The sequence below is a fragment of the Canis lupus genome, chromosome 2 (genome assembly GCF_003254725.2).
Source record: "Canis lupus dingo isolate Sandy chromosome 2, ASM325472v2, whole genome shotgun sequence".
NCBI lineage: Eukaryota > Metazoa > Chordata > Mammalia > Carnivora > Canidae > Canis > Canis lupus.
The window spans coordinates 14,670,364-14,696,605 of record NC_064244.1 but is presented as its reverse complement, the minus strand read 5'-3'; the positions used below and the strand labels follow the sequence as shown (position 1 = coordinate 14,696,605).

At 44.9% G+C, this 26,242-nt stretch overlaps 1 protein-coding gene and 1 long non-coding RNA gene across 5 annotated transcripts in view; one reads left to right on the top strand and one right to left on the bottom strand.

Moving 5' to 3' along the window:
• Positions 1–22,518, bottom strand: part of LOC112670382 (uncharacterized) — a 37,179-nt gene extending 14,661 nt beyond the window's left edge. For 2 of the 4 annotated variants that reach the window (XR_003142931.3, XR_003142930.3), the window contains exons 1-3: positions 22,381–22,518; positions 20,119–20,274; positions 26–255 (exon numbers count right to left, since the gene is read on the bottom strand). This is a non-coding gene — a long non-coding RNA (uncharacterized LOC112670382). Of the gene's footprint in view, positions 1–25; positions 256–499; positions 666–20,118; positions 20,275–22,380 lie in introns of all 4 variants that reach the window. The other 2 variants (XR_004813479.2, XR_004813480.2) reach the window with 2 other exon arrangements.
• A 389-nt stretch (positions 22,519–22,907) lies between these two features.
• JCAD (junctional cadherin 5 associated) overlaps positions 22,908–26,242 on the top strand; it is a 37,857-nt gene continuing 34,522 nt past the window's right edge. The window contains 1 exon segment of the mRNA XM_025464088.3: positions 22,908–23,047. The gene's annotated coding sequence lies outside the window, so the exon portion shown is untranslated.

The window sequence follows — 26,242 nt, the reverse complement described above, 5'->3', positions numbered from 1 at the left end:
ACCCCTGTTTCCACTCTCCACTCACCTTTCTCCTTCCAGAGGATCCCTCTGGTTTATAGAAAATGTACCCTGTGATTTTAGACATAAAGGAGGTTGAGGAGAACTTGAATAGAGTTTAGAATATGGTGATTGCCATCAGGAGGAAATTTCGAATAGTTTTATATGCCTTTCCACCTTCTTAACTCCTACACCCGTCCGAGAAAATTTGACGTCAGTTCCCATGTGTTAGCACCCCCTCCTTCTGACAGGAACTTCCTTTAAAGATAAATTTAAACAGAAACTCCATTATGCCATTAGAATCTCATCCAGAATCCACATTTATTTTTGAAAAGTTTTTTCTTAGTGCTGTTTAGTGATCTTTTAATTATGCCAAACAACTGTCAGAAATCATATTGCAGAGCTTCTCACAAATATACTCGTCGGCTTAAGTCACCATATTGTTACTCCTCCAGTTTGAATGCCTTTGTTTACCCATGAAAATGAATGCAAGCATCGGTACCTGTGGCCCTGAAAGGAGATTCATGAGCGTGGCCCAGGCTGGCTGGGAGGGCCCAGGCCAGTGCTCCCTGGTCTCTAGGGCTTCTTTGAGCCAGGCTGCCATTTCCAATCCTGCCTTGGCCCAGCTCCAATTCCCTCTCATGCCCCGGATCTTATTCATCAATAACCTGTGAATTAGAGCAGAAGCTAACAGACAATGAGCTAATCATGGCCCACCCTTCTGCCTGGTGAGGACAACTATGTCCCAGAGGCCCGGATGTACTACAGCGACTTGATTTTCAATTTCAAGGGTCCTGCTTCTCATGAGCTGTTAGGACTTTTGAAAGAGTATGGAAAGGGATTTAGAAGTAGACAAGGATAAGATCTAGAATGTTCACACTCTCTTCCCTTAACCCTTTTCTGTCCACCCATCCCTCTGTGGCTGCCTATCCCTTGTGCAAATATTTCTCCTAAAAAGTTCCTCAAACAATCAGCAAGTAAGCAGGTGGTGTCCAGGATGAGTTCTGGACCTTGATGTATTCTTAGAGTATTTTTAGTGTCATTGGCTTTGGAAACAAAGGAACCTACAGTACACCATTTATCACACTGCTGGACTAGCAGCTTTTTGGCCAATAACCCCTAAATTAAAGATGATAATACTTAAATAACTACCTATTAGGTTGAGAAGGAAAATATCAACCTATTCTCTGGTTGTTGGTAAAATTTAACCAGGTTATGGATCATTGATGTTAACTACTAGGACCCAGATATCCTTTTGATCATTTTCACAAATGTAACTGGTAATGAAATGAACCAGTCATTTTGAATTTATTTTTGAAACAATTGTGTTTTCATATTTTGCAAATAACTTTTTTACAGCAGAGTTGATGTGTGTGTGTGTGTATACTTTAAAAGCCCCCCAATACAGGAAAGTCTTGCTGTTTGCTAGACAGCTGGCACCTGCTGCTCTATTCCAAGTGATTAACTCATCTACAGTGACTTCTCTTTTGGATAAATCAGAACGGTGATGGTGTCACTGGCTACAAAAATGGTGGTGGCTAGCCTATGTTCTATGAAACGATCATCCAGTGAACTCTAGATTTTTTTTTAATGTATTTCAGAAAGGACTTCCAAAAAGGTCTTCCAACATTTCTGTCCCTAGATAGCCATTAGCAGCAACTTAAAAAAAAAAATATATATATATATATATATATATGGAAGGAGCATCCACATTTCACACCCCTTCTCCCTGGTGTTCCACTGAGATTCGACAGATGGAAGCACAGCAGTAGTTTTGCAAGTGGCTGCCAAATAGGGCAGCCAAACGGAGCGGGGAGAGAAGAGGTGCTATTCGAGATGCTGAGAGACAGATGCCCCTCCTGCGCTCTCGCAGGTAGCTGCTCCCCAATACCGCTGTGGTTCCGCTCGGCTGGCGGCAGAGAGGCAGCTGGAGGCAGAAGGCCCAGCCTCACCACCAGAGGAAGAAAGCCGCCCAGCCCTTCATGTCACGGTTGGGGAAACTTTGATGCAGATGGGGACAGTGACTTATCAAGGACATGGGATGATTTAGGAAAATCCAGTTTCTTGCCTCCCAGTCTAGCGGCCAGTCTAACATTCTCCAGGGCACTGTACCCATCACAGATGCTAACCACAGGCTCAGGAACCAGAGCCCTTCTGACACCCATGGCTTCTAAAATTTGTTCTGAAGAGGGGGAAAAAAACCCTTCTTGATTTCTGTTAACGAGAGTTACTTTTTATACATCACCTCCCTCATTGGGATAGATTTCAAGGCCTGGGAGCCGAATGGACTTCGTCTAGTTCCTGCTTTTGAATCACAGTGTTTTTGAACTGTTTTTGTTTTTGTTTTTTAAGAGGAAGAAACTGAATCAAGGCCTTTATCTTACTATCTTCCAAACTATTTGTTGTTTTTTTTTTCTTCCAAACTATTTGATTTAAAACCTGAACACTGAGCTAGCAGATCTTGCCACTTGCTCTAAGTAAACAAAGGAGTCAGGAAGCCTGCAGAGAGGATTCCTTCAGTTTTGGCTGAGACCCACAGACTGACAACAGTGTTGTGTTCTCGCACATCTAAGGGGGACCATTTTATCCTAAACTTCCCATGGGGAGAAATACTAAGATTTTCTGCACTGATACTGATGATCTATCTTTGGGTATTTGAAGCTGGATCAATTGCTTCATACTGTTTGTTTATAATGTCCACACTTAGGCTACTTTGCTTTTTCCCCACCAGATCCACCCTGCCATGCCTTCATTAATGTTAAACAAAAATTTACTCATGTTCAGTGAGGTTCCTGGTTCCATGCTAGGTCTTTTTGAATAGGGATGAAGGAAAAACACCCCTGAGTTTTCTCTTCTCACATTTGGAACCTGTCTAGTGTGGGATTGGGTTACTGATAAAATGATATTGGAGAACGTGGTTTCAAGTCTACTGGCCAAGTGGGCTTAATACCAGGCCCCTAAATTAGGTCTGCTTTTGGCTACAGACAGTGTTGCTATTGAACACCCATGGCCACCAGCCTTGAGGAGTGACTAACATGGTGTATGTTGACTGGCAGGTTCAGGAGGAAGGAGAAAGAAGGTGTTGAGTTGTGTTCAGTTCCTCCCAGACTCTACATACCACTTTGCCTTGTGCCTGCAGTACAGCATAGATGGGGGTGGAGAGCCTGGACTGTGACTCTGTGTCACCAATGGGGAATGGGGCTTCCTCCGTTGTACAGACATTCCTAGTTCAGAAGAGCCAGGATTTCTGCCTAAGTTTCCAGAGCCCAAGTCTGGGTTTCAGTCCACTGTTCCCACCCTGCTCTCCTGACAGGGAACAGCAGAGTTCTTTAGTGAGACATAAAATTCCACCAAAAACTAAGAAATTTACTGTATCCTTAAAAAAAAAGCGAGAGATGGCAATATGCCCTTTAGAGAGCTATTTCTGACTTATGGGGTCGATTGAATTTCTTTGTTTATAAAAAGTATGAACATTTTAAAATCACATGCCTCAGATTAGAAAAGAGTTCAGATTTACTGGCTGGGAAAAGGTAGGTGGATATCCCCATCTCTTCATCCAAGGTATGAGCCATGGGAAGGACCATGGTCAAAAAGCAAGGATACCTTTTGTCAGTTGGAAAAAAGCATCAAACAGCTTTTTTCTTTTTAAACATTTTATTTATTTATTCATGAGAGACATAGAGAGAGAGGTAGAGACCTAGGCAGAGAGAGAAGCAGGCTCCCTGTGGGGAGCCCAATGTGGAACTCGATCCCAGGACCCCGGGATCACGACCTGAGCTGAAGGCAGACACTCAACCACTGAGCCATCCAGGTGTCCCCAAACAGTTTTTTTCAATAGCGGGACTGGATTTACACCCGAGGGGTAGCGGTTAAGGATCTGGCTTTGTGATGTGGCTCTCAGCTCACAAAAGTCACTGTTGCAAATCCGAAGCTAAGATAACTGAGCTTCCCACCTTGGGCCAACTGACATCATCCTGCAGGCAAACCCAAAGGAAGCGACCTCTGGACTGATTTATCTAACGCAGCTCATTTCAAACTCAGTAGTAGACTCTATTTTCTGCCCTGTCAGTAAAATGCACCCTTTGGGTTAATGCCCTGCACAGCTGACACACCATTTACACGGATTTGTCTGCCAAAGGACAACTCAGTCTTTTGTGGAGGGGGAGAAGTTCAATGTCCCAAAAGAGGCAGACAATAAGTAGACTTTGTTTCTAATTGTTTTGCTGGGCAGTTCATCTTTTGTGTACTTTATATGAGTTCATTTTTCTTTGAGGAAAATTTCTTTTTTTAAAAAAATGTAAATGTACTGGTTTATTTTTCTGGGGACAGTTTGATGCTAAAAAAAAAAATTCTGAGTTTTCCATTTTTCAAAAGAGTTGGAAGAGATAGAGTTTTATATGTTTTGTTCCTACAGTCCCAACCAATTTGCCATGTCATTGCAATTTTTAACCTTTCAAAGGAGTTCATTTAAATAAATAGACTGTCTAGAGGGAAGCCTAGATGGGTGTTAGAATTTGACTAATTCTCTCTGCTGCCATAGATTCCTGCTTTGCAAGTGAGCAGGGCACTTAGAAGCCCATGGACTGGGCACCATCACTTTAGATCCATGGGCACTCTTAGACAGAATAGGTAAACTATTCATCAGTGATGCTGGAGATTAGGTTTCTTGGCCTATTTGCAGTGACTGGAGGGACTCTTCATGTCAATCCACCATTTCCAGCTTACACATAGAGTTTCCAACACACATATTTGGTTCTTGAAACTCATTCTTATTTCTTTGGCTCATCACTTGGAAGTCCTTCCTTCTTCTCATCCAATAAGGGCATTTTGTGATTCAAGTAGCCTTTTGTGATTTCATGGCTCTCACTGGCCTCTATCTTCTCCGAGTTTCCACAAAACCTGTGTCCCATGTTACAATCTCTTTAACTTGATGGAAAAGTATTGAAGTCAATGACTTTTATTTGTTACAGAATTTTTGAGCTAGAGAGAACTTTACAGTAAAGACAAAAAGACAAATGTAGTAATACTACTGGAGAGTAGAGACCAATACAAAGTCACATAAAAATAGCGGCAGATAAAGCAGATGGCCCGCACAGAACTGGGCCACCATGTGCTCATTTTATAGTGGATCATTTTATTTAAGCCTAGCCTAACTAACAGTTTGAGGCACTGTCTTTAGCACCAAGAGCCTAGGTCATACCAAAAGACAACCACGTTCCTCCTCTTAAAATATGGAAAATGTAAAAACTGACCTTGAGTTCACAAAGAAACCAAAGATTAATTAACAACAACAACAGAAAGGTTTATGTAACTGAAAGAAAGAGAACGGTGAAGAGCAGAGTACTGGCCTGCATTTCTAGTGTCAGGAGTGGAGTGTCCTGCTAGGTCTAGGATCAGGACTGTTTCTGTAGGGGAAGATGTGAGGGCAACCAGTCTGAAGACCTAATGAAGGTAAAGAACAGAATGAACATGGACTGGGTGACTGTGATGACTTCAGAGCACAAATGATTTTATATCAAATTAATTTAATTTACTCTCCCACCTCATGAATAATAGACATTCTTAGGTTCCTTATTTTTTAAAAAAGATTTTATTTATTTATTCATGAGAGACACAGAGGGAGAGGCAGAGACACAGGCAGAGGGAGAAGCAGGCTCCCTATGGGGAGCCCAATGAGGGACTGGATCCCAGGACCCCAGGATCATGCCCTGAGCCAAAGGCAGATGCTTAACCACTGAGCAACCCAAGTGGCCTGTTTCTTAGGTTCTTTAAAACTGTTTTGTCCAATTGCATATTTTTTCTTATGATCTAAATGCCTGTATTTCTGTACTGATTCAGGAATGACTTGCATTACGGCTGGTAGACAGAAGTTTCATTTGATTCCCATGTAAAATTATGGATCGAGTTGTTTAAACACAGATTGGATGACTTAGCAAATAGACATTTGAGGTTTAACTATTAAATTAAAGCTCTCCCGCTGTCTGTAGCCCTCTATTCTGGCGTTCACAAAGAACTCTGCTGTTTCTATTGAATAGAGTGAGACACCCATAAATAAATGTATTTGAAATCTTGAAAACTCTTTGTGGTCATGTAAAATGTTGTTCAAGAATCTTTTACCAAATCATTCAGTTGATCCACATATATACACACAGGCAGAAAATCTAATATGAGTGACTAGTTATAGAAATGGTTCTTTACAAAGTGCCTGCTTAGCATTGGGTGGAGGTGGGGTGGAAAGGCACCGGAGAAGACACTTGGTTTCTACTACATATTTGGCTCTAAACCACTGTCTGGCCTTAGACAAGTAAGTTGTTTCATCTGTAATTATATCTGAGGGTTTCTCCAGTTCTAGAAAACTCTACTTTTGTAAAATAGAAGATTTTTTTCCCTCTTCTTATACTTAATGTAAGGGATAAACTATTTCTATAAATGGGGACAGTAATACTATGCATTTCTGGAAGTCCTGGATTGTGCACCTGGAATTGGTCTGGAATCAACTGCATCACCTTTAAAAATATATATATATATATTTTATGTATTTATTTGAGAGAGAGAGAGAATGAGCAAGAGGGAGAGAGAGAGAGAGAGAGAGAGAGAGACCGCACAAGTGGGGGGAGGGGTAGAGAGACAGGAAGAAGCAGACTCCCCAGTGAGCAGGGAACTCAATGCAGGGCTTGATCTCAGGATTCTGGGATCATGATTGAGCTGAAGGAAGACACTTCACTAACTGAGCCACCTAGGCTCCCCTGCATCACCTTTTAAAACACATTTTGAATTAGGTTTCAGACCATTTGATCAGAAGCCTTTTTTTTTTTTTTTGCATTCTGTGACATTCCTTAATAGCAAGTTGTCATAGTCTTCCCATAGCAGAATTTTTACAAAAGAATCCATATCCTAAGGGGTTAGAATAAGTGAGAGCTTTTCTTAGCACTACCTAAGACTGACTCTGTTTTTCATCCTTCTGGAAAGCTACATTTGACAGCTAATGGATCTGTTTTGTTCTAAAGCTACCATCTGCTCCACGGCACTTTTAAAGGTTTCTATTATCACCATCATGTGTAAGATGTATAAATATATGTTAATAATTATTCATTTCTAAGAAAAAGGCAAAAACACAATTACACTTAGGCTTCAAAGATATAACATCTAAACAAATATACTGGCGACTCCTAGTTATACACACATTTGATATCGCTGAAAACTAAAAGAACATTTTATTATTACAACAGAATTGCAGGAAGTGCTGGAGAGGACTGTACAAGTTACAGCTTCCAAACATGAGTCTGCTAATTCCAGGAGTGGCTATACAGCAGGGATGTGTCTCTGCTACACAGGTCTCTCTTCTTGTCAGAGACACGCTAGTGCCACCGGGGTACCTGCTGGCATTTGAATTCCAGGTTCTGATTCAACTCCAAGCCCTAACCTACCTGATTTGTTTGCTCAACCCTTTCTTCAACCCTGTGATCCAATGAAATGTCTGATATGGTCATGCTAGTTCAAACTGGGTTTTTGTCATTTTCAGCAAAGAAAATTCCTGACTGATGGATAAAATATCAAAATAGAATGACCTTTCATCTAGTTTATTCCTTACTCTCTAGTTTACTCTACTTGGCAAACTGGTCTGTGGTATGTGTTCACTAGGTGCCAATAACATCTCATCCCTTCCAGGCAACATAGATACCTCTTAAACTCGACCTCAGGAAGAGTGTGCCCATACCTAGGGAACTATGGGTGGTCAGCAGTAAGGAGATTTTGGCCATGGTAAGGATACGTTGTATTGTTCTTCAGTGAATTTGGCATATGAACAATACCTGGTACAATGTTAAACCTACCCTGGTGAAAAGAGAATTCAATTTCCTCTTTCTGTAAGCCGAGAACATATCTTGGTAGATTCCTGGTTGCATGTGGGAGAGGAGCTCAGGAAGCCAGCTGGGCAGGAATTACCACAGACAAGGAGACCCAGGCTGAGCCAGAGGACAGCAGGTCACGGAAGGCTGTAGTACATGCAGACCTGGGGTATAATTCTGGGGATTGCTGCTGGAATTGGAATCAAAGGGGGCCCAGAGAGTGATGACAATAGCGAGCATTCCAGAGGAGGCAATGGCCTGTAGAAAGGCTGAGAAGGGAGCAGAGTGGACTGCAGAGTGGTCAGACGTGGGGCTGTCCTAGCGGGGTGGGAGGGGTGATCATCCACGAACCACATGAATAGGAACTTAATTCAGGAAGTGTGTGATGTAAGATTTGAATTCAACAGAGGCTCTCCTGCAGGTTTGCAAACAGAGGAGTCGGGTGATCCTCATGAGATTTGTGTCAGATTGTTCTCCAGGCTTTGTGTGGGAATCTGAGGGAGTAGTTAGGCCAATGGCAGAGCCCCAGACATTGTTGCCAAAGCTGCAGGACTATGTTGGAAGGGACAAGGGATGGGCCAGAAGGACACAAAGTGATGACTTCCTGTGAGGGAAAGACATTTAAGTAGGGAGGGGCTAGAGTTGGTTCTAGGCTGTGAGCCCCAGAAACTGACAGGAGGGCACCATTCCTGGAGCTCCTTGAAGATGGGAACAGGAGGGTGAGAGGAGCAACCACACTGACTCTCTCAGAAGAAAGACTCAAGTGATACTCAGAAACCTGGTGGTTCTTCCAAGACCAGGATTCTGAAAGAACAGTTCTTTTTTTTTTTTTTTTTTTTTAACCTAGCGACAATTAGATCAAACCACTGGATAGTAAAAGGATTGATTCCATCTGGACTCCCTCTAGGAGACATCTCAACTACTCAACTTAGGTAACTCATTAAGGAAACCCTCTCAGAAATTTGTTTTTCCTGTCAAGAGAGCTATATAGATATTATTTTCATTCTTGTTCTTTCTTCAGGAGGGTGGTGTTGTTTGAAAAACTAAACAAATGGTGGATAATAATTGGAATAATTGTGCAAGCAAGACCTGAGCTAAATTCTTTTTATGACGTATTCTCATAATCTGCAGAAATCATTCTACGTTTTAAGCAGGGAAGACAAATGTGAAGTCCTAGTGTCTGGTTTTCGTGAGTGGATTAGACTCATCGAGACAGGTGTGATACTCCAGAAACCCTCTTGCCCACTGCCCTCTAGTATTTGAATAGGAGCAGTCGCGTTGTGTATCATGTGAGCCAGCCCCCTAGCCACAGCCCCTGGGAACCCAGTCAGTGAGCTGACACACGGTCAGCCAATCCATGGTCAGACATCTAGAAAGAGGTTTGGGGAAGGGGAGGGACAAATAGCTCTGCCCAGAGATGATAGTGATTAAGTGAACTAATCAGATTCTTTCTCTCAGAAATTCCCTTCCTTAGAAAATCAAAGAGCCCCATCTAGAACAGCAACATCGCCATCACTCTAAAGTTCACTTGTACCTTTCTGTAGGCTGCTGACAATTAGCCAGAAGTTCCTATAATTATTTGACCTACTAAAGAAGTAAGTCAGATCCCTAGACCAGGATCACCAGCAACTTCCCTGATGTTGACCGGAAGGGTCTCACCAGAGTCTGACAACTAGAGGCAGAAGCCAGATTTGTGGAGCTCTTACTACCACCATCTCCACCACCTCAGATACAGTTGCCTGCTTCGGAGGCACTCAGAAAAGATGACTATGACATCTCAGCATCCTTTACCGAGGTGTACTTAAGAACACTGGTCACACCCCTTCTTTCCTGAGTGCTGACAGCACCGGTCCCTGCATCAGAGGCACCATCCTCCTAAGTGTCACCAAGGAGACATGCTCTGATACATCTCGTTCAAAAGAGGAATGCATGGTGGTCCTGTAGCCTTTTTATGCAGCAGTATAAAGGGGCCTGCTGCCACCGGCCGATCATCAGAGAAGCAACTCTTCTGATTGACGGTTCTGCAGACAGGTCTTTCCAATTATCACAGGTATAATTTACTGGCCTCACGGTCCGGTCAGAGCAATCAGCTTTTCCTGCAAAAGCAGAAAGCCCTGCAATGGTCACCTTTTGTCTAGCTTTTCAGCCGTGAAAGAATCTATTTCAACCATCTCCACAGGCTTGATGGGTAATTTGCCTGGTTTGCACTAAGCAGCAGGTCTCTGATGCTGCCGTATTAAAAAAAGAAACCCTTCATCCGGCCCGCTGGGAGTGCAAAGTGTCTGTCTTGATTCAGATGTTTGCCTTTCTACAATTGCAATCAGTCCTGGTGCGCTATGTGGTTGTGACAGCTACAAGGTGGAATCCTGCAGAGCAGCTCCGAGATTTGTCAGGAAAATAGGCTTCACACATACACCCCCCGTTTGGTTGACCAGGGTGAGCTACTGAAATTTCAACCGACAAGCCGTCCCTATCTTTCTGTAGTGACTAAATTATTAAGAGAGTGGAATGCAAATCAAAACCACCATGAATACCGCATCACACTCATTCAGGTGACTATTTAAAAAAAAGAAAATTAAAAAAAAGTGTTGGCAAGGGTATGGGGAAACCTGTTTATTGCCAGTTGGAATGTGAAATGGTTCAGCCAATGTGGAAAACAGTCTGGAAGTTCCTCAGGAAGTTAAACATAGAGTTACCGTAACATCGGCAGCTCCGCTCACAGGTATATACTGAGAAACCTGCAAGCAGAGACTCAGACAGCTATTTCTGCACCACTGTTCACAGCAGCCTTATTCACAATCGTGCCCATCGATAGCAAATGGATAAACAAATGTGGTCTCTCCACACAATGGACTATTATTATTCAGCCTTAAAGAGAAACGAAATTCTGGCACCTGCTCCAACCTGGAGTCTTGAAATCTTTATGCTAAGTGAAACGAGCCCGTCACAGAATGAGAAGTATCATAGGATCCCACCTCTAATGTGTTACCTAGAGTAGGAAAATTTAAAGACAAAATAGGATAGAAGGTGCCAGGGGTTGAAAGGAACAATGAATGGTGAATTATTGTTTAACGGCTACAGGGTTTCTGTTAGGGGTGATGAAAAAGCTCTAACGTGGACAGTGGTCGTGTTTGCACACCATCGTGAATGTACTTACTGTTACTGAATTGTATGCTTACAAATAGTTGCAATGGTGAGAAGAAATACATGGAAAAGTACATTTCTTCTGTGCAATTCCTTGCCAAGGGCATAGGCAACTCAGTTCTGTGTCCCATCTTCTGCTCAGGGTTTTTGAAAGAAGCCACACCCATGTGTCACCTTGTCACAGAGAAGACTAGAAGCTCAGACTCTGGGAGACAGGTCTCACTGGACCACGCCGGCTGGCTTGCAGCAGCCTTGTTAATATTCTCTGCAATCCCAAATGTCTTCTTAGATTTTTCCAAGTTCAATCACATATATGTCCATTTATTTGCCTGCAATTCTGGGCAAGCGAGTTCTGCTGGGGAATGTGCCTTCTCCTCTCCCTGAGAAACCCTTTTAAAATGAATAAAACATGGGTCTGAGCAATTCAGCCTTCCCAGCTGGTTCTTACCAGCTTATAGTATGTCTTTTGTTTCCTTCTACCCTTGACAAGCTTGATGGCTTTGCTCACATGCTGACTTTTTACTCCTGTGAAGTTGAGGATAACAGGCCTTCTGTCAATCCCCATCTAAAACAGACTCTAGTGATTCACAATGCCATGCTACTCAGGACTACACATGTATCCTTACCTTGTCCTAACTGCACACAGATAGCCCTCCCCAACTGCACTGCAAAATTCGAGAAGGAATAACCAGACAGCACTACGATGCATCCCTTGCTGAAGTGTGAAACCCTGTTTCTACGTCTGGCTGAGTGGAGGACTCAGTCTTGGAAGACTATAGTCTTGGAGGACTCAGCTCTAGCTATGGTTTCTGCAATCACCTGACAGTGTAGCTGTTTTGACAAAATAGAAGGATTGGCATTCTATCTCTAGAAAGAAGTAACTCTGTCAGATTTTGAGTAGGCACCAAATGCTCAAAAAGTCCTGTTTGAACCATATTTATAAATTAGAAGTGAAAACACGTATGCCCCAGGAAGCATCAGGCTAACTCCATTTGTCATCTCAGTTGAGAAGATTCAGAACAAATGACAATGCTTGGGAATAAGTGTTATAATATAATGAGAATACAGCAGTGGCAGGCTGTGGAGAATAGAGCAGATGCAGAGGCATGACAGCTCCATTGCTATTTACCCCAATTCTTCCAAGGGACTTCTTCCCCCTTTAGCAGATATTAATAAAGCAAAAACAAACTGCCCTAATTTCGAGTGCATTTCCCCCCCTTCCTCACTTCAGAATTTTCCAGTGTGCTGCTCCATAATCTGATGGCATGATTCTGACAGGTTGGCATCTGCCAGTGTTTGGTTTTTGGCATTTCTGATGTGACACTGGCTTCATTTTATGGAAGCGTTTTTATCCAGAATGAATATAAGTTCCTAGAGTGGCTTTGGGGTACAGCTTTGCTTCAAAATCCAACAATGTCGCAAACCTTGGAGTGTTCCATCTCCTTAGTTGGCCATCAGCTCAATTATTATGTAACAGTTATCCATGGTCATCAGTACGAACAAGAATGTTAAATCAATTAAGCCATTCCATGGAGTTGGAATAAAGCTGTGTGAAATGACACCAGATTAACAGGTCTAATGAGAAGAGCATGTTGTCCCTCAAGAATTCTACTAAAAATGTATTGAAAGCAACATGTCAGAGTTTGTTACAAGGGCTTTCTCCTGGGAGCAGAGGAGAACTGTACTTGCATTATATTCTTCATTTCCAAAGCACATTTCTTTCCTTCAGAGGTGAGGACAACCCTGACCCACATTCCATTCTGGATTCCAAGGCCTTTTTTCCCATGGAAGTATAAGATGCTTCCTGGAAGTCTATATAGATCTTCATTTCTGTAACTGGAATTTAAATAAAGCCTTTATCTGATGTGAGAAACGGAGAGGGGGTCTGCCTTCTAAGAATAAGCAGGTCCTGCTCCACATATGGGAAGTGTCACCCATTGGGAAGTGATTGGTATGGTAAAGGGAATGGTGGGCATGCCACAGGTAACATATGCTACAACCCTGCTCAGAGGAGTCCACAGCATTTTTGGATTTCTCTTCCATGTGGGGATCACTGGCAGCTGGAGGTACACACACAGCTGCAGATTTTGTCTTACCCTGGAAACTGTTGCTGTGGTGTGTTTGGGTGGATGCAGAGCCATGGACAGTAGCACCACCTCTGCTATACCCACTCATTTGCAAGGTGAGATACTGTCTGTCCACCTGGGAATGTTTGAAAACCAGGCCTAGATTGTCAGGCTGACTCTTCCGGATGTTTAGGCCAGAGAATTTGGCCCAAGATACATTTGAGCACTTAATCTTGAAATCACTGAGACTTTCAGTGGATTCATAATATGGTTGCATCACTTCTACCTTGGCCAGTTGCCTACTTGGCACCCTCCCATTAAAACTGGATAGAAGGGGTGAAAGGCAGTGGAGTAACGACGTGCTAGCCACAGGTACAGTAGGTGTTAATATCTGGAGAAAGAGTCATGTAAATTTATCCTGCTCATGTATACTTCAAAGGATATACTTGGCTTAGTATCAGATGGCTATTTTGTCCACAGTATTTTTGTCAAGATTTCTAACACATTTATTCATCCTCTCGTCACTGGGCCAAAACTGGTCTTCTAAATCCTGAAAGCTAGTTCTTTAACTGCCCTACACACACATACACACACAGAAAGCCATATGCTCAGATTAAGCTCTGAGACTTCACATTTCACATTAAATAAAAGTCCTTTCATTTATTTTTTATTTTTTATTTTTTTAAAAGTAGGTTCCATGCCCCGTGTGGAGCCAAACATGGGGCTCGAACTCATGACCCTGAGATCAAGGCCAGGGCTGAGATCAAGAGTTGGACACTTAGCCAATCAAGCCATCCAGGCGCCCCAACAAGAATCCTCTTATTGAAGTGTTCTATTGGAACCCTGTGTTACCTGGGCTTCCTGGGAAAATGAAGGCATCTCTAAATACCCTGCTTTACATAGTGTCTGAACTGAATTCTTTATTTCAATAGCTTTAAGAAGTTCTAACACTTTGTTTTAACCTGAAAATGCATACCATTCTCTCGCCTGGAAAGAAGGAAGGAAGGAAGTAAAGAAATGCCAATCTTGCTTTCCATCTCAAAGGCTAAATGGAACAGTCTTTCTTAAAATTTGTTAATCATCTAGTATCTCTGTAACATTTTTTCCTATAAAAAGCAAATGAATATAGAAATAGTTTCCTCCCTTGGTTCTCAACAAATGAAGGAACTGTGCTCATAAGTTATATTTAGTTGCCCGAAACTGAAGATACTAATAGCTCTCGTTTGCAGAGTGCTAGGATGCACCAGGTGCTCTGCATTTCCCGCATTCATTCTCACATGAACCCGATGAAGAGGGCAGCAAAAGAACAGCTTGCTTTTATGGAATGCTGACTCTGTACTGAAGATGTTCACAAAGTATCTCATTTAGTCCTCATAACCAGATTATAGTTTGTTATTTTATAAACTGGGGCTCAGAGAACTGAAGCTTTGCAATTCATACAGGGCAACATGTAGCTCCAACCCAGATTCTTCTGACTCTGGAGCCTAAAGATTTTTTCCTTCAGGTTATGTCATCTCCTGACGAACAGAGGAATTGGGAGGCACTTTACTGTCAATATACTCAGCTCCTCAAATGGGCCAACCAGTCACTTTGTGGTTAATGAGACCACAGAGCCAGCAAAGAACCAGGAGAACCTGCCAGTAGGAGCAAGCTAAGATTAGGATAGGTCACAGGTGGCTACTCTAAAACTTGGGTGCTTATTAGAATCCCGGAACTTGGTTAAAGGCAGGTTTCTGGGCCCCACCTCTAGGCTCCTGGCCAATGACAGCTAACAACTCATTCTTCTGCCAACAGCCCACAACTCTACCAATTCATATGTGAATAGATTTAAAGGATGACATTTCTAGTCTTAATGGTTGATGTCATGAATGGCAGTTGTCCTCAGATATCTTGCCCTTAGGAAACTCACAATCTGGTGTGATGAGGGAGGCCTTTGCGCCACATAAGGATGCTGCGGAAGGCAGGCCCTTATTTTGAGATATTTGTAGTGTGGAACACAAAATGGAGCCTGTAACCTAGAAAGTGGGAATGTTAAATAGTCATAACTCAGCAGTGGGAGTTAACTGTGAACTAAAGATGTTCCCCCGCACCTGCCTTTATAAGAGAGAGGAAAGTATTCTGTCTTCCCAAACCAATGCTATATTGGTGTCTGGGGGAAGGGGCGTCCTTCTTACTGTCTTTGTATTGGTGTTTCAACTCTACCTCTAAAAAATCTGTCTTCTAACTTTTAAAGATAATTAATTAATTAATTAATTAATTAATAATTTAGAGAGGTGAGTGGGGGAGGGGCAGAGGGAGAGGGAGAGAGAATCTCCAGCGGACTCTGTGAAGAGCCCGACACAGGGCACAATCTCAGGATCCCAAGATCACCTGAGCTGAAATCAAGAGTCGGTTGCTTAACTGACTGAGTCACCCAGGCCCCCGTCTTTTAACTTTTAAATATATTCCTTTAAACATAGTTATTAAGACCTTAACATTTTATGTCAGATGGCTGAAAATCAGATTTACCACCCTGCAATCACTTCAACATTATTTCGTCCCCATGTTCTTCAGTCCATCAGCATTTCCCTTCCACACGTGCTAGCACCCTGTTCACACTACAGTTCATTTGGAAAGCTGGGAAAAGTTAATAATAACAGTAATGGGACAATATTTCATGAGGTAGCAGCAAAGAATTCATAATTAGGAAATGTTCTTCGACATTTTAAATTAATCCTTCAACCTATAAAGTCCATCATAACCTCATATATAGGTGTGCCAACTGATAAACAGGTGGCCCCTGATAAAATAAACAGGTGGCCCTTGACCACGAATAAGGCAGTGTTCTCTGGATAGGATATTAGTTTTGTTGATGCATATCAGCTGTTCCAAGAATGTAGAATATTATAGCTCCAATATATGCTATATAGAGAAGGAAAAAATAGGGGCGGATTTAATACTCCATCTGTGACTAGTTAGTTATGGTAACCTTCAGGTATTTGGTGGTTTCAGCAAAAGTCTGATGCACATTCCAGGCATCTGGAACTATAGGAAAGACGGTAGAAATGTTTAGACAGAGAAGGAATACATTCACTAGTTTGACAAAAACTAGAAAGTACATGCAGTTCCAGCTGACTTGAGGACTGTACTCTGTACTCTGATGGCGGAAATGTGCTCCAGGTTCCCACACAGGGCACAGGCTCTGGTGATGGCCCTCCTTTTCAGCAAGGACTGGGTAGAAATGAACCAAGTTATCCCGGGAGGGTGGGTGACAAAAGAAACTGCAGCAGCTATCCTGGAGTTTACTAAGCAACATTCTAGCCAGATGAGACACTGGGTTCGGACTTTGTTACTTTCTAACCACTGCTGATGAAAAGCTGACTTTGGCTAATGATTTGTTTTCTTTTCTCTGAATTATGTTTCATGTCTATTGGTTGCCTTCCTCCAAACTACTAATTGTTCCCTTTGTCCTCTCGCATTTGCATATTTTATATTGTTTGCTTTTAGAAAATTTAATTTCTGTTCGATTAAACCAAACAGGCAAATAGCATGCAATCTACTTGAGATATATATCAACCAGGTACTTAGAGGCTAATAAACGGAGTTTGAGAACAGTAGACTCTTTTTAAGGCAGAGCATGGAAAAAGCAAAAGTAAACCTCAAAACATTTAAAAACAAGCAAATAACCCAAGGAAACCTCATCATTTGCTAAAAGTGCTGGCCACTTTTCCTTTGGTAACCTTTGATCCTCAGCTGAGTATTTCGACCCCATTCGTATGGTGAGGGTTTATAACTCAGTATTTGTACCATGTGAGTTTCCATGATCATTTTTTCACTTCAGAGATATATGCCAACTCAATTCAATAGACAGTTGTTTCATCCAGATGCCAAAGGTATGGTGCTAGGTTGTAGTAAACGGAGAGACTGATTTGTACCAGGTCTTAATATATAAAGGTGACTGAGTGACAACATGGAAAGGTCAGTGTAAAGTTCCTTGCAGTTCCCCCAGAAACATGGGGCGTGGCCCGCCATGCAGGACCACAGAAAGAGCACCAGTGTCCATCAAAAGATGGAAAAGAGCATGGGGAAAGCATAGACATGGCCTTTTTTGGGGTCTCTGTGTAAAAGACAAGGCAGGGGGGCACCTGGGTGGCTCAGTGGTTGAGCATCTGCCTTTGGCTCAGGTCGTGATCCTGGGGCCCTGGGATGGAGTCTCCCTTCGGGCTCCCTGCAGGGAGCCTGCTTCTTCCTATGCCTGTGTCTCTGCCTCTCTCCCTGTGTCTCTCATGAATAAATAAATAAAATCTTAAAAAAAAAAAAAAAAAAAAGACAAGGCAGGGCTAGGGAAACAGCTGAGTATCGGCTGGTCTGAATAATTCCGGTGGGCTTTGGGGGGTAGAGGCTGTCCCAAGCCAGGGAACATACTGGTTTGATGTGTGGCGGGTAGGAAAGGAAGTGCTTTAAAGAATGGGCTCTGCATCACAGAGGGCTTGGAAACAGCTGTGGCCATTACGTTGGCCATTTACTATAATTGATAGAGGCCAAACACAGAACTGAGGAAAACATGGTTGGGACAGGGTGAGGGGGTAGCTGTGAGCAAGCCCTTCCTCTGGGAACTCAGAATCTAGGAGCTGAACTAAGCACATATGTTATATGCCAATAGAGTGAATGCAAGGTAGACCATGCCAGATGCTAACCTAGCAGCTTAAACAGAATCCTTTAGGAGTCTCACAGAGGCAAATAAGCAAAGTCACAGAAAGCTTTCTTATATGGGAGATTTCCATCGTCTTTGATGCTCAACTAGAATCACTTCTTCAAAATCCTAACACCCTGGTAATATATATGGAAGGACATAAGACAAGGCCCAGCCAAGTGCCTGGCACATGAGAAACAGTGAATGAAAGGTGGTTCACACTTGTCCCTCACAACTTGGTGTCATTTCTGTCTCGCTAGCCATTGCCAACTTAATAAAAGGCCAATATGTCACCATGATTCCAAATGGAAGCGCTTTTTTTCTTTCTTTCAATTCATACTGGCAACCAACTTCTTTCGTTGTTATTCACATAATTCCCATGTTTTAAATAAGAAGTCACGTGGGCTTAGAGAAAATGCTGGAGTTATTTTTCAGTGATTCTTGATTGGCTGGCGTGTGATGGGAAGAGAGGGATGCCCATGTCTGGACCACTCTGGTGCTGGCCACACCACTGTTTTCTTGGAGCCATGTGTGCATCTCCCTTGTACCAGTGGGACCCCAGCCAGCCACTGTCATTCCCCAGAGGATAGGAACGCAGGGTTTTCCTAATGAATCTGGCAAAGAATTGCAGACTACAGGCAGGGAGATGCTTGGGATGTTCTGTAAACCACTGGTAAATAGTAACCCTTCGCAAGGGTGGTGACAGGGCTTGGGAGAGAGGCAGAGAGGCTGTTTCCCATTAACTTGTAGCCTTACAGAGGAAAAAGCTGACAAAGAGATAGCAAATAATTAAAAATTATTTTTCTAAAGTATAAATAAATAAAAATTATTTTTCTCATGTAATAACCATGTGGATTCACTCTTCTTAGAGTGAAGGTATCAGGCTCTAAAAAAATATTTGTTATTCTTCTCTTAATCCCCAGGATTACAATTTTCGGTCTTGGCTGGTACCAATTCTTCTAAATCAACAGTTAACAAACACCTATTGCATTTTATTCCCAAAGGACATTGCTCTGCTGCTCCTCATCATCATAGAGTGATGGTGATGACTACTGTTTTTTGAATGTTTAGCATGTGTCAGTCATTCTGTTAGGCTTTTGACACACTATTTCTATTTCTTGCGCTCTATCCCTGCCTCTCAAACTTTCCCAATGTGTAAGAAGTATCTGAACATTTACTGGACATTTACTTAAAGGACAGATTCCTGGGTCTCAATTGTAGAGATTAGAAATTCCGATTGTGTCTGATGTGTCTCGGGGCCAGGTACTTGGCTTTTGGTCAAATCCCCAGTTAATCGAAAATGAGGAGTCCATGGAATGCACTTTGAGAAACAGATTTCTAGTTCATGGTTAAAAATAGTGATGCAGAATAGCCTTGGAATTAATGTACAGCATGTCAGTATCTTAAAAAAAAAAAAAAGGTTTATTGGCACCTGTGGACATAAAAGCCTTTCCAGTGTTTGTATAATTATTATTGTCCAACTTTTAGAACAAAACAACAAGAAGGACTTCAAGGTTTTATCAAGGACGTTCATCTTTTAAAAAATGAGAACTGGTAGTGTTTTTCAGACTAGGAAAAACATCAAAGAATATCTAAGTCAGCTAAAGGAAACCTTATAGTAGGTCATCACAAAAGAGCCCCAAAGCAAGAAGGGAGGAGGGTTATCTTAGGTCCTTGAAAAGGCAGAGAATTAAAGAAACAAGGGTTTTGTCCTTTTTTTTTTTTTTCCTTTTTTTCTGAAGACGCCCTTTCTCTGGTCATCATATATCTGTCCTGATGACTCAATAATCTGAGTTCCTTCCTGAGTCTGTGAAATCTCTTCTCCAGGACTCAAAGAAAGGCGGGATGTTTGGGCACCTGGGGCTGGATCCTGGCACACATTCCCCGGCCAGTGCTGGGTTTCTAACAGCATCATGCTCAGAGTTGGTTTAAATCACATTTGATATCTCTTATCACCTAAGTAGCAGAGAAGATATTTTTCCCTGTGTTGAAATCAAGTAGGTAAGAGAAAGAGACTACGGTTGCATTAAGAAGGGTGGGTGGTGATGAGGAGAAGGAGCGTGATTCTTCCTACAGTCAGAATAAAACTTACACAGGTGGTTTTTGCATTACCCAGTCCTGACTTATAAAAAAAAGATTCCTTTTTTCTGAAAGCATAACAACCAACATATTCGTATGTGCTTATATAAAAAACATAAGACTACACGCAGATGTAGAGCTGGTTTCTCTCATGCCATGTCCACCATCTCGAGGCTGTGGCAAACTGGCCCAAGGGACTGACCTTACCAACTTTTATCCTCATTTGGGGAAGCACCTCCCTCCCCTTTGCCTCTGTCTGACATTGTAATTCAGATAACCACCCACTCAGACTCGTGGATCTTTTTAACCTTACCTCCTTCTTTGTTATTCTATTTTCAAATCTTCGGGAAAAATCTCTCCCAACTTTCTCCTTGCTCCCCAGCTCCTCCACCATTTTCTATCCTTTTTTTTTTTTTTTTTTTTTTTTTTTTTCATTCTGCTTGTTCACTTCAAATGGCCTTAGTCATGGCTGGAAAGCAATAGAGCAGGGTTAGTAATGTATCAGTGCAGGAGAAAGAGGGAAGGCAAACATTTTGAAATGAGGCTGCCATGATAAAGAGCCAGGGCTCAGAAACCACAAAAATCTCTGAAATTGCAAAGTCATCTTCACAATCTGCAGCAGCTCAATCTTATTAGCTTCTTCTAATTAAATCTGCCTTTACCAACCTTTCTGCTGAAACATAATTTACTAAACTTTATTTAGGTGGGTTTCGCTTAGTTCCTAGCATTGCTTCAATGTTTTGGGGTTGTTGGGTTTTTTTGTTTTTTTGTTTTTTTCCTACTGCAACATACAGCATTTCAGTTACATTATAAAACTTCTGTGGGGTTGACCCAGAAACCCAACAATATAACATTGTTCTAATAGGTTTGCTGGCTGATAAATGATCTTGCAGGAACATTTGGCTTCATATGTATCTGCATGATGCTGGGCACCTATAGGTGTTCCACAAGAAGAAAAAGTTACTTCAGTGAGTAATTTGTCACAAATTGCGGGCAAATGGGAATGGTATGCCATTGAAGCACTCTGTCCCTGAAAGATGCGTTTATGGCAAGAAGTAATGGCACCACTGCACAGGACTACGACTTTTTTCAAAAGCCTCTGTGATTTATTTTCTGTTTTTCTCATCTTACTCCTTCAGTCGGGAAGTGATACCCTCTGCCTCTGCCTAGAATACAACCCACCTGTCGTCCAAGGTGCCGCCCACAAAGCCTTTCCTGGTGGCTCCAGCCCACAGAACACCATTAGTACAGGTACCAGTGGTAGGAATTACCAGCTTCTGCACTTTTGCTATGTGCCAGTACTATGGCTTTCCTAGGAGGTGAGCACTGTCATTATCCCCATTTGTCGGAGAGGAAATTGAGATGGACAGAAGGAACACATCAAGAAAGTGGTAGAAGCACCCCAAATTGTATCCATGCCTTCCTGGAGCACCAGGTCATGCTGTCCTGCTTGCCCTGTCTCCCCAGTGTGGTCCTTGGCTGCACTATAGATAATCCACAACACAGCATTGGATCATACATATTGTTTTTCTTCTTCAGCACTAGTGTTTTGGGCTTTTTGCTCTCTTAGCCTAGATGCTCCTCACGGTTAGGGTTCAGAGCAAGGGTCTTTGGCCAGATTCTGCAACTTCTATCTGTGTGCCTTCCTGAGCCCCAGTGTCCAGTGCACCCCCCTCATAGGACTGTGTTGAGGATTACAAGACAATAATGCATATGAAGGGCTCAGCCTGGGGTGGCCCATGGTGAGAGTGCAAACAACTGCATGTATTACTGGTGTTGTGGAGGGAGCACAACCCTAAATGCATGGTGCCGCTAAGAGGTTTTCTAAAAATCCATTCTGCGGGGATTCCAGTCTGCTCTGCCATCCATGTTCGCCACTGTGGCCTCGATTTTGCCAACACTCTCTTTCTCTTCCCAACTCATCAGCAAAGTTGAACACTTTATGTCTTTTCCCCACCCTCTGGAGTCGGAGGACTTTTGCCCCTGAGCGGATGGGGCCGCGGTCTCAATCACTGAGGCCAGAGAAACATGGAGTGGCCTGGAGTCACTGTTCATTCTAGTCTGAACTCTCCCACTGACCTCCTCCTACTCTTTTTTGCCTTTAGGCAAATCCTAGTTCCAGCCTTAGTTTCCCCATCTATCTAAGAGAGGCTAGACCGATTGACCTCTAAAGTCTCCTCCGGCCTATAGCTAAGACTCTTAGAGGTCTTTTTTTAAACAAGGAAATCCCAAGCACTAAGCTGCTGTCACCGGCACCGTTTTCTGCTCCTCACGCCTTCCATGATTGTGTTTTTGTGAAAGAGTGTGTGTATGGGTTTGTGTCTGTGTTTTCTGTGTGTCTTTGTGTATATGTGAATATGACTGTGAGTTTGTGTGTGACTGTCTATGAGTGTGTGCATCTGTGTGTGACTGCATATGGGTGTGTTTGTGTGCGTCTGTGTGTAGTCATTCGCGAGTGCGTGTGCATCTGTGTATGAAGCAGATGGGTGTGTGTTCTGTGCGTGTGTACATCAGCACAGGGGCGAAGCCGCCCACACCCAAGTGACAGGAAAAGAGACAAGGGTGTCCCGCTCACCTGTGCTTTGAGGCGACCCACCCAGGCTGGGCCCGCAGGAAGCCGGTGAGCTGGGCTCCCCACCCGGGTACCGCCCTCGGCCGGAGAGAGCCCGAGCCCGAGCCCGGAGGCCGCCTGGCGGGCGGGGCGGAGCGGAGCGCGGGGATCCGGGCGGGGCGAGGGCGAGCGGGGGCGGGGCGGGCAGATGGGCGGGGCGAGGGCGAGCGGGGGCGGGGATCGGGGCGGGGCGAGGCGGCGGAGGGCGGGCAGATGGGCGGGGCGAGGGCGAGCGGGGGCGGGGCGGGCAGATGGGCGGGGCGAGGGCGAGAGGGGGCGGGGATCGGGGCGGGGCGAGGCGGCGGAGGGTGGGCAGATGGGCGGGGCGATGCGGCGGGGGGCGGGGCGAGGGCGAGCGGGGGCGGGGCGAGGCCCCGGAGGGCGAGCAGATGGGCGGGGCGAGGGCGAGCGGGGGCGGGGCGAGGCGGCGGGGGGCGGGGCGAGGCGGCGGGGGGCGGGGCGAGGCGGCGGGGGGGCGGGGCGGGGGGCGGGGCGGGCGGCGGCGGCTCCGGGCATGCTCGGCCGCGGCGGCAGCAAGCGGGGCGGGTCACACTGGTCCCCGGCCGGCCGGATCGGCGGCGGCGGCGGCGGCGGCGGCGGTGCGGGGGCAGCATGAGGGAGCCGCTGCTCGGTAAGTCCCGGCGTCTCTCGCGCCTCCTGACCCCCGCCGGGCACTGGGCCTGCTCCACGGCGCTCCGCGGGCCTCGCCCCCAGTGTCCCGCGGTCGCCCCCAACTTCTCCAGCCCGGACGTTGCTCCCGGACGAGGGGGCGTCGCGCCCCAGCCGTGGGCGTCCCGCACGGTGCCCATCCCGGCCTCGGGGTGCGGAGCCCGGTCTGCGGGGAGGGGGCGTCCCCGCCGCTCAGGGGCCACCCGGGTGCGGGTCTCCACCGCGGCCGGCGCTGGCGCTGGCGCTCGCGTGGCCCCTTGCCGGGGGTGGAGGGGGGGGTGAGGGGTGGGGCCGGGCCGCCGGGGGTCGCCGTCTCCCCGCTGGGCGCCCTCCTCGCCAGCCGGCTCCCGCCAGCCGCCCCTCCCGCCTGCGCGCCCCGACTTCGCTGACAGCCGCTGCCCAGAGCCCCCGAGGTCCCGGTTCCCACGGTGCCCCCCGCCCCGCCGCAGGTCGGGACCTGCCCGCCGGACGTTGGGAGCCCGCGCCCGCGCTCCCTGCTCGGGTCTCCGCCGGGCCCTGCGCGCCGCGCTCGGCGGGGTCAGGACCGGGGATTAGGGCGCTAATCGCCGCGGCTTCCCGGCAACTGCCTGGGGCGGCCCGGCCTCTCGGCTGCTGGGGGTTAGGCGGGAGAGAGAGAGAGAGAAGGGTGGGAGAAAGCAAAGAGCCCCGCCTGAGAGTGCTGTAAATGTCGTTCATCAGCTCGTTTATGGGCTCTGGAGCGCGCCTGCTGCTCCGGTCTCCGGTCTCCGCTCTCGGCTCTCCGATCCCGGGCACCCTCGCTCTCCCCACAGTTCCCCTAGACTGCCAGGGTTTGCCCACACGCCGTGACCACGGTGGGCTCCGCACCTACAGCTGAGAGCTCCGTTCCTGCTCCTTGTCGCTGGAGGCAGCGCCCAGCGCCTCGGATTCTTCTGGGGGGGCGGGGGGTGAAAAAGAAGCTGTGATTTCACTACTGGAAGAAAAAAATACAAAACGGAAACTCTACGCCAGCGCAGCCTGGTCAGACCCTATTCCTTGCTCATCAACGCTCTCTAGGAGCAGAGGACTTTGGGGAATTAGCTTCGGCAGACCTCCCCTCCCCCTCCCAACACACACCCTGCCACCCTCACTCCCATCCCCTGCACCTCCTCCCTCTACTCCCATGCTGGCCTGTCCGCTTGTGCCTCCCCTGATCCAGTGGCTTGTCTTGGGAGAGGGATGAAGTAGCGTGGACCACACAATTGCGAGGTTTTCCCTACATCTTCATGTCTTCTCTTCTCTGGCTTTTTGTCTTTTCAGGTTTGCAAGGAAATTTGATTTGAGATGAGGATTTGGAAGATGGGATAGGGTGGGGTGGGGGGGGGCAGACGGGGAGGATTCCTGGGAGTCTAGGGACATGGGATTTAGGCAGCCAGAAATACTTAGATAAAAATGGCAGACTCAGTATTCAGACCTAAGTGCTCACAGGCTAAAGTTCAAGAAAACAGTGCCTTATATCAGGCAGGTTTAGAATTTAAGATGACTTGATTAAGACCATACAACAGGGCAAGCGTGTATAGTTGTTTTAGAAATCACGTGCAGATTCTTATTTCAGGGGACTTGTGGTAGTTTGCATGTGAAATTGGGAATTTGGTAAATTCATTTGGTTTCTCATAATGCTGTATGGGTTTGAACTTTATATTTACCTTGATATTAGGTGTCTCAGTCTTGGCCACCAGCTGCACAGCGGTCCCGAAGGTCCCTAACTGTTACTCTGGGCAGATAGCATGTAGCAAACAGTTTGACTCCCCCAAGAGTGGGTGAGCAAATATTTGTTGAACGAGGCCTTAATCTGCTGGGCCTTCTCCTGGCAAACTTCACCCTGTGCTGCAGAGAATGGAAGGTCAGGCCTTTGGCAAGCCCAAGAGATTTCAGGGGATTGGATGGGTGGAAAAAGCCTGTGCCAGAAAAAAAAAAAAAAAAAATATATATATATATATATGTATATATATGTATATCTGTCTTTCTACCTCCTTGGAATATAACTTAAAGTGCCGGAGCGCTCACATGCTCTGGAGGGCTTGACGATCAGAGTTATCTAATGACCATCTGAATAGTCACAGACTCCAGACACATACGGCTTATCATTCGATAGCTATAAAATGTAACTAGAGATTGGAGGTACACAAGGAGAATAAATAAAGGACCAGTTTTTCAGTTAAAAAAAAAAACCACAAATCTGAAAAGATCCTTGGAGTATAATTTTTTTTAAGTGCAGTTTAAAAATAAACTAGAAATGCTATCAGTAAAGAAAGCCCAGAAGTCTGTGGTTCCGCCAAGTTCTCATTGTCCTTGCTGGAGAGTCCTCTAGTTTGGGAGGACAGTAAACACCAACCCTGCTCTAGGAGTCCAGAGTTTCTCTTTTAATGAGCTTGGCGAGACTTCACACTAATTAATCTAGGGAGAGTTTAGAACACAGAGCGTTGGATTTGAAACAATTGTTCTGTTGTGGTTTTTATTTTGATAAGCAAAGACCTATGTCTCTGAAATCCTATTTCAGGCCTATTGCTGAACCCATTACTGCAGTTTATTTGGTTTTTTAACAGATGTTGTTTTTTACCTTTTGGATGGCAAGGGTTATCTCACTCATTAAAATGTGGCTATTGTGCTTTGTTTCAAGAGTCTATTGAGTTAAGGAATGCTGAGGGACACTCACTTGCTAAGGCCAGCAGCCCAGGGGAGGTGAGGTCAGTTTCCAGTACTCTGATATAGCCTTTAAATGCTAAAAGTCATCGAAAAACTATAGGAACCGCTCTGATACTAGAATCTCAATCATTTTGATTTAAATTGATGGTATCTTGTTTAAAATTTGGATTATTACCTTTACTTTCTTTAAATATATTTTACCAAAACTTTCCGTAGATCATATAGTTGGGAACAGCCAGGTCAAACGGGTAAAGATTATTAGACCACAAAATACCCTTCTAATTTGCTGCTTATTGGTGATCTCTCTAAAGTTTACCTATAAGCTTGTTTCTTCCATATGTAAATGGAATAATTTATTATGAAGAGACACTGGGATCCCTGGGTGGCTCAGCGGTTTAGCGCCTGCCTTCAGCCCAGGGCCTGATCCTGGAGTACCAGGATCAAGTCCCATGTCGGACTCCCTGCATGGAGCCTGCTTCTCCCTCTGCCTGTG